This window comes from Glandiceps talaboti, chromosome 9, assembly GCF_964340395.1.
Source record: "Glandiceps talaboti chromosome 9, keGlaTala1.1, whole genome shotgun sequence".
NCBI classification, from domain to species: Eukaryota; Metazoa; Hemichordata; class Enteropneusta; family Spengelidae; genus Glandiceps; species Glandiceps talaboti.
Window position 1 is genome coordinate 13,345,866 of NC_135557.1, and position 12,726 is coordinate 13,358,591.

A 12,726-nucleotide genomic window follows, 5' to 3' on the forward strand; every position below is an offset into this window, starting at 1 on the left:
ATCCAAAAGCAAAGACAAAGTCCGTGCGGCATCAAACATCAACTTAGCTTCATATAGATCGTCTGTCGATCCTAAATTCAGGGGAGACAGAAAACTCGAACAACTGATTTTAGATTGAGCAAAAATTGGTAGAATCCTCCTTGATTCCTTTCTCGAATGACAACCTGCCGAGCACCACTGCGGGCCGCCATTTTGAATAAGAAATCTCGCAAAGTATTGTAGGGGCAAAATTAATTCGCGCAAAGGATTGTAGGCAGTGTGTGAACTTAAGGGAAAATGACTACTGGTCATAAGGACCGACATGTAGCAAATACTGCTGGTCCTTAAGGAAAACTGCTGGTCCATACTCAATGCAGTTCACGTTCACGACCTATATTTATATACCCTCCATTTACAGATTAAATGATTTTGAACTTTAATATGATACAACATATCTTTAGATATACTAAAGTAAAAGAGAGTACAACGAATTGTTCACTATCCACTATTATTTCATAAAATTTCCACTCACAGAGTCAACAAATAACTTGGAAGTAAATTTTGATTCACTATCAAGTAATATTTGACTCTATGAGTAGAGATTTTCATTTGTAACTATGAACCCAGAGACTATGAATATTCATTCTCGCATAATCTGTTCCTATAGACTATAGTGGTCTGAGACTGAATGTATTCATTACACCATAGAAATACATATCCATAGATTGTAGATAATATGGGTGAATGAATCATTAAATATGCATTATCTGCAATCTCTAAGAGATCACAGTCCTCTCCTTCCTCTCTGTACGATTCACTAAATTCCGAATCACATATCCAAAGTCAGATTCATCGTCTGTGGCAACAGCTGATGTAGCTTTCCAACTCTTAGCGAACGTAGACCCACAACTTTATCATGGCAGAAAGTTTTGTCGCATAACTATCCCTCTTGAAAACTGTGTATTCACTTTATTTCAATTTCCATCCACAAAAGTGACACGGAGCGGTTTCGTCTTCCTTCAAATATGTATACCATACAGTGGTGTATTGAGTATCGTCTCTGACTCGACTCTTTGTGAAAGAAATCTGACCATGATGACGAGAACTATGGCTAAACATGTCTTACAATGCAAGTTTTTTTTGACGTGGGAGCGTGATATGGTAACTGTACTATAATGTGTCATCCACTATATGTACCCGTGTTTGGCATGATGCAGTAATTTTCCAGATAAAACAATGGCAACAAAAATGCAACATTTCTAAGTTTATACGTTGATTACAACATGACAGGACAAACATTATCATATTAATCAAATTGAAAGCAATCAGACTACGCATTTTTTTACTGTTTTACAAAAAAAAACTATCGTACTGAAGATATTTTACGAAGTGTACCTGCCTTCTTTATTAGTTAAAACGCCATTTTCAGAGTAGTTTATATGTTTTCCGTCAGTTTGTTTTGATCATGGCCACACACGTGGGGAACTCCGGTAAATTGATCGGGAAACCCGCTAACATTTACCGGCTTTAATACCAGCCTTTAAAAACAGTGTCTGTTTAAATTCGTCTTCTTCTTCGGAAGCTCATTGCTGCCTTCTAAATATCGCCACATACTTTATAAATACAAGGTGGAACTGTCTCAAACACGTTAAAAGTTTCATACACTTAGAACAGTAAACTTTACAACAATTACTATATCATGGTGGGAAAAGACGCATGCGCTGAATGCGTAAAATGGGTCTGAATGTCTAACTTAGACGTTCTGATTAGTCAAGACACAAATAATTGGAGAAATTCGGTCAATCATGTGTTTGCTAACATAATTTCATAAAGTAAATGCTGTATGCTACGTCATATGTAGACATGATATCAACATTGACAACAACACGTAGCGAGCTAGCTCTGTGTCGCTTGACTTGAACGAGATGATGTCGAGAGTATAATAGGTAACACAAAATCAGATTCATGTAGGTGAAATTGGATATATCTTTGAATAAATGTTATTATTTACTCCAAATTTCAGTCGGTCATAAGGACCGATACGTTGTTGTAATTCTGAAAAACTGTCAGTCCGAACGGAAATCTGTTGGTCTCGGGCCGAAGGACCGGCGTTAATTTCGCACGCTGATTGTAGGGGCAAAATTAATTCGACACATACACAAACACTATACGAAAAGTCATATTTGACCATATCTTTCCACCGGGGTAAATCTTTAGCAGAGGATGTGTTAATGTGGTGAGTATGAGACGAAGTTCCACCTTTGACTTAATTTACCCCCGGTGATCTCTCACCTGGGGGTTGTAGACAGTCAAAAGTGGTACTGCGTCTCGTGCTACCCCTTGACAGAGATGGTGATTAGGTGGGTCACAGGTAGGATAAAGGTTGGGTAAAGGTGGGTAAATTTGACTTTTCGTATAGTGAAAATTACTTCAGGACATACACAAAATTAATTCGGGACATAAATAAAAATAATTCGGCACATACATAAAAATAATTCGGCACATACATAAAATTAATTCGGGACATACATAAAATTAATTCTAGACTACATGAAATTAATTCCAGGAATACATCAAATTAATTCTAGACTACATAAAATTAAGACCGGTACATAAAATTAATCGAAAACACATTTAATTAATTCAAGGAATACATAATATTAATTGCAGCAACCATAAAAACTAATTCAAGGAATACATAAAATTAATTCTAGACTACATAAAATAAGTCCAGTACATAAAATTAATGAAAACAATTTTACATAAAATAAGTCCAGTACATAAAATTAATGAAAACATTTTTAATTAATTCAAGGAATACATAATATTAATTGCAGTTACTATAAAAATTGATTCTAGTCTACATGAAATTAATTGAAACACGTTTCATTAATTTAAGGAGTACATAATATTAATTGCAGGCATTATAAAAATTAATTCTAGACTATATTAAACTAATTCTAGCACATTGAAATAATTTGGGGAATACATGATATTAATTACAGCAGTATTTTTATTATTTCTACATAATTGTGACCAGAACGGGCCCCCATAAATTTCTCCATGTAAAATATGTAAAGTTGTTAATAAATCGGCGTACCTCTCCCCCAAACTTCAAAGGCAACTTACAATTTCCACTCATTTTTTTTCAACTGCACAGCTCAAGAAAGTCGAATTTTGTCTTATTAACTTGACTTCCGGGTCGTGAATGACAATAAGATGCTGCGACTTGATTTTTACAATTTGATCCAAGTGCGTCTGTCCATAGATTGGTGGAGGTCTATGGTCTATCTTATAAGTTCGGGCTTGTCAGTGAACGATGGCCTGCTATATCTTTATTTGTTCACATTTTTTAAACCTCTTGGATCACTGACCATAGATCCTACACGAGTGTAGGGTCTATGCTCTAACTGAGAACGTAGTCATACTAACAAACTATATCTGACTCCGTACTCAAGTCAGAGCCTCTTCGGACTACCGGTAAAATCCATGCTAATAGAGTCGGTTTTCACCTGAATGTAGATAGGCAATGATTGTAGCTATTTGTACACCCACTCTATCAGCTCATGGAACCTGTAAGTGTTTCTTCCGGGGGAGGGGTGTCATAGTGTTTGGAAATTGGTAGTACATTTATTGGTGTCATGGGGGTGGGGGGTGGGGTGGATTATATATTGTGATTTAGATTGTGATGAACAACTTATTTCCTCAATGTGATGACTGTGTCTCCAAACGGGCTTTTCTTGGCCCCATTTCTTACTTCGTTCTTAAACAGATTATCGCTAAATCAGTTAATAAACAACATGCAAATATAAAAGTATCGAACACAAAGAAAATGTAGCAATGCTATGAAGATATTTGTTATTTCTTAATACGAACGATAAAAAGTGGTACTAATAGCATGAGGCAAATTATAAAATGTACAGTAATATCTTGCAAAATAGACAAGAGTGCTGTAGAAGCTTAATTATCATGGTTCAGAAATGTCATCGCGCCGGATAATGAAATATACCAGTGTAACTAATTTTTAGGCAAGGTTGAAGAACCTTAAATCCTACTTTTTTAGATTGTGCATTGTGAACCATTGCTCATTTGAAATGTCAGAAACAAAAAGGATAGTGATATTACAGATAGGGATGCTAGGATAGGTTGCTATTTCACCTCACAGTTATTACAACATCTCTCATTCGTCTAAATAGAAGTACATGACCTTCGTTCATGAATAAATATCACTATACGAAAAGTCATATTTGACCGTATCTTTTAATCCCTGGTAAACCTTGACAAGAGGATGTGTAAAAGTGGCGGGTATATGAGACAAAGTTCCACCTTTTACATAATATACCCACGGTCATCACTCCATGGGGTTACTGTAGACAGTCAAAAGTGGCGATGGGGTTTTGATGGGTCACAGTAGGCTAAAGGTTGAGAAATAGTGGGTAAATTAGACTTTTAGTGTAGTGTATGTAACCAGCCATTTGCCTACGAATGGTGAATGCAAACTGTTTACCATAATTTGTTGTGTTGTATAGTGTGGTAAAGAATGCGTTCGTTCTTCTTCAATATAGGATGGTATACTCCTTCGTTTGATTGAGCTTTATTATAACACTATAAAAATTGGCAATTAGTTCAGAATTTTTTAGAATGATTTGAAACACATGAAAATCTAGAAGAATTGAAAATGTATCGAATTGTACAACTTGTAACAGAATAAGAGATCATTATACAGATCAAGTTTTCAACAAATAAAATGACACAATAGAAAAACTGCAATCCAGACTGAGCATGCTCAAACGCAAAGGACTATGGGATTATCTGTGGTTATCGTAATACCGAATCTGGAGCGACTTATAAAATTAACCTCCCACAATTATCAGGGTAACTCTAAACTGATTATTTGTGGTTACAAACAATATATCAACATTGTTTACAATACTAATCGACTAGTATGTATTATCACATTTCCCATGCTGCAACATTCAACATGGTGGGTTTGCAAATTCCCTATTGAAGAATTAATACACTCATTTACTTTGAAAGATAATCTTAATAATATAAAATTGAAAATATTCCTCAAAAATTAAGCTATCTTGGTTAATACGTCCAGAAATTAAGATAAACGCTTCTTTAACTATCTGTTGTGCACACAGAGACATTGTGTATGATCATTTTCATGCAAGCAATATCAGCGATATTAATGTTAAACAAACATTTAGAAACTTTTATTAATTTATAGATTGATAATTTTCTACAGCCATCTTATTAAGCGCAATGAGTCCTCCTCCGACTACGGCCAATGGAATGGAGATCCAGCCCAGGATTATGGAATATCCAAACTTGTAGTCCAAGTCACTGGCATCATTCTTAGTCTTCAGCCCGTACCACAAAGTTCCAATTAAGACAACCATTCCTGAGATATGAACGATACACATTGTTAGTGGTATGTATGTATGTATGTATGTATGTATGTATGTATGTATGTACGTATGTGTGTGTGTATGTATGTATGTATGTATGTATGTATGTATGTATGTATGTATGTATGTATGTATGTATGTATGTATGTATGTGTGTATGTGTGTATGTATGTATGTATGTATGTATGTATGTATGTATGTATGTATGTATATATGTGTGTATGTATGCATGCATGCATATAAGTATGTATGTATGTATGTATGTATGTATGTATGTATGTATGTACATATGTATGTATGTGTGTATGTGTGTATGCATGTATGTATGTATGTGTGTATGTATGTATATGTGTGTATGTGTGTATGCATGCATGTATGTAAGTATGTATGTATGTATGTACTAGTATTATGTATGTATGTATGTATGTATGTATGTATGTATGTATGTATGTGTGTGTACCATAGTATAGTATTGTGATTGACAGGAGATTAGATTTACCAGTAGCCAATAAAGAACTGGCCATATCTTTTGTTTGTGAAATGTTTGCGTATGTCTTACATATTACAATAGAAAACATACATGTATATATGGTAATGTTGATATACCTGTTAAAGCAATGGAACATCCAGACAAAATCCTGGCCTTGTTAACAGTGTTCGTAATTACGGTGTAAATACCAAGGATCAAAGCACTTCCACATACCAAACAAGCTATGACCATGAATGCGCGTGAACCATAGACATATGCTGAAAAAGATGTAAATTAGTTGTAATTGAAAAATCTATACACATATTAAACGTCACGTGATATCAATCCATCAAACAAAGGTATAGTGACATGGTTAATGACTACTCTATGCAAATTATTGTAATGCATATTATTTTTGCTGTATTCACTTGTGAATTCACAGAAAACTTGTTTTTGTGATCTCTATTTATACTGGATAGTTCTTTAGGATTATAAACACTTATCTCCCAAGAAGTCCAGTGAGGGCCATCCCTAATGGTTTCACTGTTAATGCAGGTATCCGGGGGAAACCTACGTTTTAGTCAAACTGAACGACACTCTTCTTACTTACAAGGTTGTAAATTTTGGATGTGTTCGAACCCGGTCTCAGGGGTAAGAGACAAGTGGTTTAACCTCTCGGCCACAGACAGACCTTAATAGGCAACATGCACGGTAAGAGGTAATAACGGGGTTGTTCTCAACACTGTTACGATTGTAGGCGAAAGTGCATGTCATCAGCGGTCATTGTAGGGTCCTCATATCTAGCTCCGACATTCAGTAATGTCGATGTGACGGCTGTGGAGGAAATAGCTTCTACTATAGAAAATGACCCTCTACGATTCCATTGGTCTAACATTAGTGCCAATGGCGTTGTAGCACAATTGTATTTGGCTTTTGCTCATCATTTTTGGAATTTTTAGTAACTTGCCTACCCTTCTCACGCTTCATCTTTGCAATATAAACATCATTCAGCTGTTGCTATGAGAGTGGTCCTGTTGCTAGGTATATTTGCATACATCTTTTGAAACTTTAGACACTTACCCACCCATCCCTCTTGGTATCTTTGTAATATACATCGTTTCATTGTTGCTAAGGGCGTGGTCACGGTTGCTAGGGCCAATTGTGTCGAGATATTTTCAACAATAACTGCAGAATAACACCTCCAGAATTATCCCCGACAAGTTTCAACCCATTCCCCAAGAACCCCGCCACCAAATTTCAGCCCAATCTGGTCAGTAGCATCATTTTGAGGTAATCTAACTGGGCTGGGATATTTCAGAAAGCTACATGCCTAATTTGCATATCTCTGATGGAATCATCATGTCATGAACAATTCTTACGAAAAACTCCACTAAGATGTTCCATCATATTTCAACCCAATCAGCTCAATAATTATGAAATTTTAGATTTTTGACCAAAAAGCCATTTTTAGACGAGAAAACTGGGGTTGTGTTTACATGTTTTTGTATGTACGTTCGTACAACATTGCTCATTCCAGATCTCATGGTACCTCGGTATCATCACATCATTTTGAGGTAATCTAACTGGGCTGGGATATTTCAGAAAGCTACATGCCTAATTTGCATATCTCTGATAAGATCATCATGTCATGAACAATTCTTACGAAAAACACCCTAAAGAAAGTTCCAACCAAATTTCAGCCTAATCTGCTGAGTAGTTTAGGAGTTTAAGTTTTTTGACCAAAAATCACATTTTTGACCCAAATCACACACCATGGTAAGATCATTTTGATTTGATCAATTTCCCATCTAGACACTTAAGGTAATATACCCCCGAAATATCATGGCAATCGGTCCAGTGTTTTTTTTTTTTGCTTTAACTGTTCCAGTGTTTTTTTTTTTACTTTAGCCTGGGATGGCTCCTTCCCCCAACACCCTCACCCCCACCCCCTCCGCCACTCCACCCCAAAAAAGGGAAAAGAGAGGGGAGCGTGGTAGGGTCGGTGGACGCGTCGACATAAAACAGACAGACAGATAGACAGACACAGACAGACAGACAGACAGACAGGCAGACAGACAGACAAACAGACAGACAGACACTTTGCCTTGCCTATAGCGCTACTTAATATTATGCATTCAGTTGTGGTAAAAATTGGCCCTCCCTCAATTCCATTTTCTAAACATGACCCTCTCACTCGGGATTAAGCTTACAATATTTCATTAGCATACATAGATAGTTTAAAATGCTGTCAGAAGCCCGGGGGTACTCTGATAGAAAGGTATACGGGTATACGCAACCTAAATGAATCAATTTTTCACGAAAAAATCCCTACATATGGATTAACTTTTTATATGAAATTTTTAGGAGTGTGTACTTCGCCCACCGACCCCCCTCCCCCCCCCCCACCGTGGTCAGACGACAAGTGAGCCGCGAGTCTGAAACTAACATATCATTAGCAAAACTACGTGCCCACTGCTATTTTGATGTTATGAGCTCGAGGTTTAGATACAATAAGTAGGTACACTTGTATTTATTTTACGTTTAATAATTGCCAGTTTACTCACTGGATGTCCGCTATATAGTAAATCACTTTACTATACCCATCCATTAAGTGCAGCGGAGTCACAGAATCAGATAGACGGTAAATATATTAATGCTGAACAGAAACTAACGTTGAACTTAAAATTCCGCCCCACCCCAACTCGGGAGATCGATTGTAAGCCGCCGTGATGCTAAATTCCCTAACTCATTTAGACTAATTTCTACTCCCCACCCCATACTAAAATCTAGTTTTAATCCTACATCAAGTTGAGCTATCGATGTCGCCGTTAAGTCGGTTAGAGGTCGATAAGGCCAAAAAAGGGAGAATTGTTTCTGGTCAGGACAGTTTGTCGAAACTGGTGCGACGATGCGATTTTTTTTATTCTCAACAAACTAATCACTCAGTCTACCATTTATGGCAGTTACTGTTCTTTTTATTTAGTTCTTTAGAGCAAGTGTTTATGTGGAGCAGATATCATTTGCTTATCCATGTTCAAGTTGTCTCTGCAGTTGTCTTCTCTGATTTGAGAAGTATTGAGGGTTATTTTTGTGTTTCCCAACGGATCTGCAGCCTGCGTGGGCTGGACAAACACACACAGTGATAAGCTTGGTTCCGCTTCTCGACACCAAAACTAAACACGAAAATCTCTGGTATGGACGTTTACCCTGTACTCAAAATCGTCGATCGACGTCGGTTTGAGGATGGGTGTGTACCCATCATAACATCTGAATGTCCCGAGCTGGAGTTTATGTAGTCTAGTTCCCGGTGACCATGGTGTGACGATAACGTAGTGTAAAATCGGAACACGACAAGAACAGTGTGTAAAATAATAGCGATTACAGGTCTGTTCCGGCTTCGCCAAGTTCTACTTTTCGGTTGCACTAGGCGGAGAGCTAACTCAGCATACGGCGTTTGTGAGTGTTTTAGCCTGGGATGGCTCCTTCCCCCAACACCCCACTCTCACCCCCACTCCAACCCCAAAAAGGAAAAGAGAGGGGAGCGTGGTAGGGTCGGTGAACGCGTCGACATAAAAACAACGTTAAAATGAAACTAGATCTCTTCTGCCATAATTAAACTCGTTCAAAATGAAAATAGCTATGTTCTCTGAGCGGAATGGTAGCAACTCACCTTTGAGATCCTCATGTCCTAAATCCACACATGCATGTATACCGGAGTCACTTGTCGTACACATTCGCCATAACCCAGCGTTAGCAGATCCTCCGACAATGTCAATTACAAACCAGTAATCGGTTGCTGTGCTAACGATGTAAAAAATTGCAGCTACGGCAGAAACGGCTAGGCCCACAACCACTGGGATTCGTGACATACTTGGTGATAGTTAAAGGTGTGTAAAATTTGCCAGGACATAAAATGAAACAAAGCCAAGACGGAATTTGCTAACTGAATTTGAAATGTTTCCTGGTGCGTTTAAATTGGTACCAGGGTGTGCTGGGCCAATAGCGGACTCCTCAGTACACTTGTAATGTGTTTGACAAGACTAGCTAACTGAATCAATCATCTGATATGTCGATGGTGGATTTTTGGTTTGTTATATACATGTACAGCTGGCCAGGGGGATGGATACATGTAGTGTTCCCCATTTTATAAATGCTGTTGAATATAATCATATCCTGAGAGACAGATAGCTAGCGATTAGATTCATGCATTTTGCTTTTTGTAAATTTAACATACATGTACACTTTACAACAAGTCATATTACCAAGGGTAAATCTTGGGCAGTGGATGTGTAAATGTGGCGAGTATGAGACGAAGTTCCACCTTTATTGACTTAATTTACCCCGAGTGATCTCTCACACCTGGGGGCTGTAGACAGTCAGACGATGGACAGAGATGATGGTTAGGTGGGTCACAGGTAGCGTAAAGGTTGGGTAAAGGTGGGTAATGATTTGATTTTTCCTATAGTGGAGGTTTAATTACGAGGTGCCGAATGTAGAATAATTGATTAGCACGTGCTATGGTAAGTGTCGCACATATATAAAGGTAAATGATGCATGCATGCGAGTAATTCACACATATATAATGTCCAATGATGCACGTACGAAAGTCAATGACACACACAAAATACAAACTATGCACAGTGTGAATATAAATGACACATAAGGCATAAAACATTGTGTGGTTCCGATTACATTTAATTTTAAAATAGGTGGGGTAGGTAGATTTTTTATTTTAATTTTATTATATTTGTTTTCATGTGTGTGTCTATTTCAGGTTTTCCATTGTTTTCCAAATGGTCTATGTGTTGTTTATTTCTTCCTATCAGATGTACAGCCATTACAGATTGGAAGAATAGTTTTTAAGTTAATGTCAGTTTCAAGGTCCAAACCAAAGGTGTCAAGTGTGGTTAAACGTCATGGTGAGCGAAGAATGAATGGTGCATGTCAGTAGTAATCCATCATAGATTGACAGGCTGTCGTCATCGTTTATTAATACATTTGATGCAGCTGTTTTGACTATCACGGGAATTTAGCACATAATAATGATATGCAAATGGCTAACTCCTCCTCCAATCTGTTGAAACTAAGATCACATGAGGACGCGATGATGTCATCAAGTTTATATGAGCCCTGTGGGAGGGAGCACAGAATTATGTGCAATTGTTGGAGACCTTGACTAGACTGGAAAAGTGTAATGAAGTTCTCCATACATAATACACTGTCCTGTTTGGAACTAGACTACCGATTTTGCACAGATGATAAAATATTTATTTGATAAAAATATTCAAATGATGCAGGTATGAAAATAAATGACAAAGACATAAGAATCATAACAACATTAACAATGTCCGCTCATGGAATGGCGACTTACGGCCGCAAACGCAATTCAGAAAAGCTACAGGGTACTCACACATACAACTATCCCAGTCCAAAAAACTAATTGGGAGTACAATAGAAATGATGGACTTTTACCCGGTGCGTTATGGAGGGTGCAGTAAAAGAGGCCGTGGTTTGCTAAGATGATCAAGTGAACTCAACAGCCAGCCATAGCATCAACAGAAAACATTGACAGATGCATGCACTGAGTGAATAAGAAGGGGAGATTCAAAACACCCGTGCAAAAGTTACTTGTGTCATATAAATCTACTAAGATAACCAATATTTGACGGGGTTATAATTAAAGAGTATAAAGTAAGAACGGGGAAAGAGTCGTTGAAAATTTACGTTAAGGGCTGATAAACAGGCACTGTACAGAGTATTACTAGTAGTGGTGGTAGTAGTATGGGTGCCACGAATGCAGTCGTAATTATATACGTTCAGCCCAGGTTTAGTTCCTTGTAAAATCAAGAGTATTGTAAACAATACTTGGAATTCAGTTTATCACGAGTGAACTCGCATGAATCAGCCAATCCCGGCTTGTTGTAAGCATGGATCTATTATTGAGAGCACAGCGTTGTATTTAATGCAACGTTATTGGTACAAACTCACGTATCGGACGCCCGGACGCTCTCACAAACCCTGTTTGACACTTCGAGGCAAGATTTATTGATCCTTATTTTCAGTTCATGTGTCATTCCAATCTTGTCCGTAGGATAACAAAAATCAAATCAAATTTCAGCAACAAAAACCCAACTTGGCAAAATCTGTTTTCAGTGTACGTACTACAACTAATAATTGTCAAGAAACAACACTTTTTTGGCCTAAAGTGTGACAGAACTTGATTTCTTTGACAGAACTGGAGACCCACCGATGAAGAGGGCGCATTCTCTTCTAAATATTTGGGTTATATATTTGGTTCACGATATTAGTTATATATATATATATATATATATATATATATATATATATATATATATATATATATATATATATATATATATATATATATATATATTACGCTATTACGCTTTGCCACTGCGGTATAGAGCACTGTCTTAGCAGATTGTCACTCACCGATATATATATATATATATATATATATATATATATATATATATATATATATATATATATATATATATATATATATATGTATATATATATACATATATATATATATATATATATATATATATATATATATATATTTATATATATTTATGAAATGCAAAACTTATCAGACTTATTGAAAAATATCTATATAAATTTCACTGTAACTTGTATTCGTACCGTACAGAACTACGTTTGCAAGATATGTACGCATCATAATATTTCAAACTACATCCATTCGTTCTACCGGGGGATGGAAATTTATTGGTGGGGTGGGGGTTGATTATATATCTGATTTAGGTTGTGATGAACAATTTATTTCCTCAATGTGATGGCTGTGTCTCCAAACTGACTTTTTTGACCCCATTTCTTACT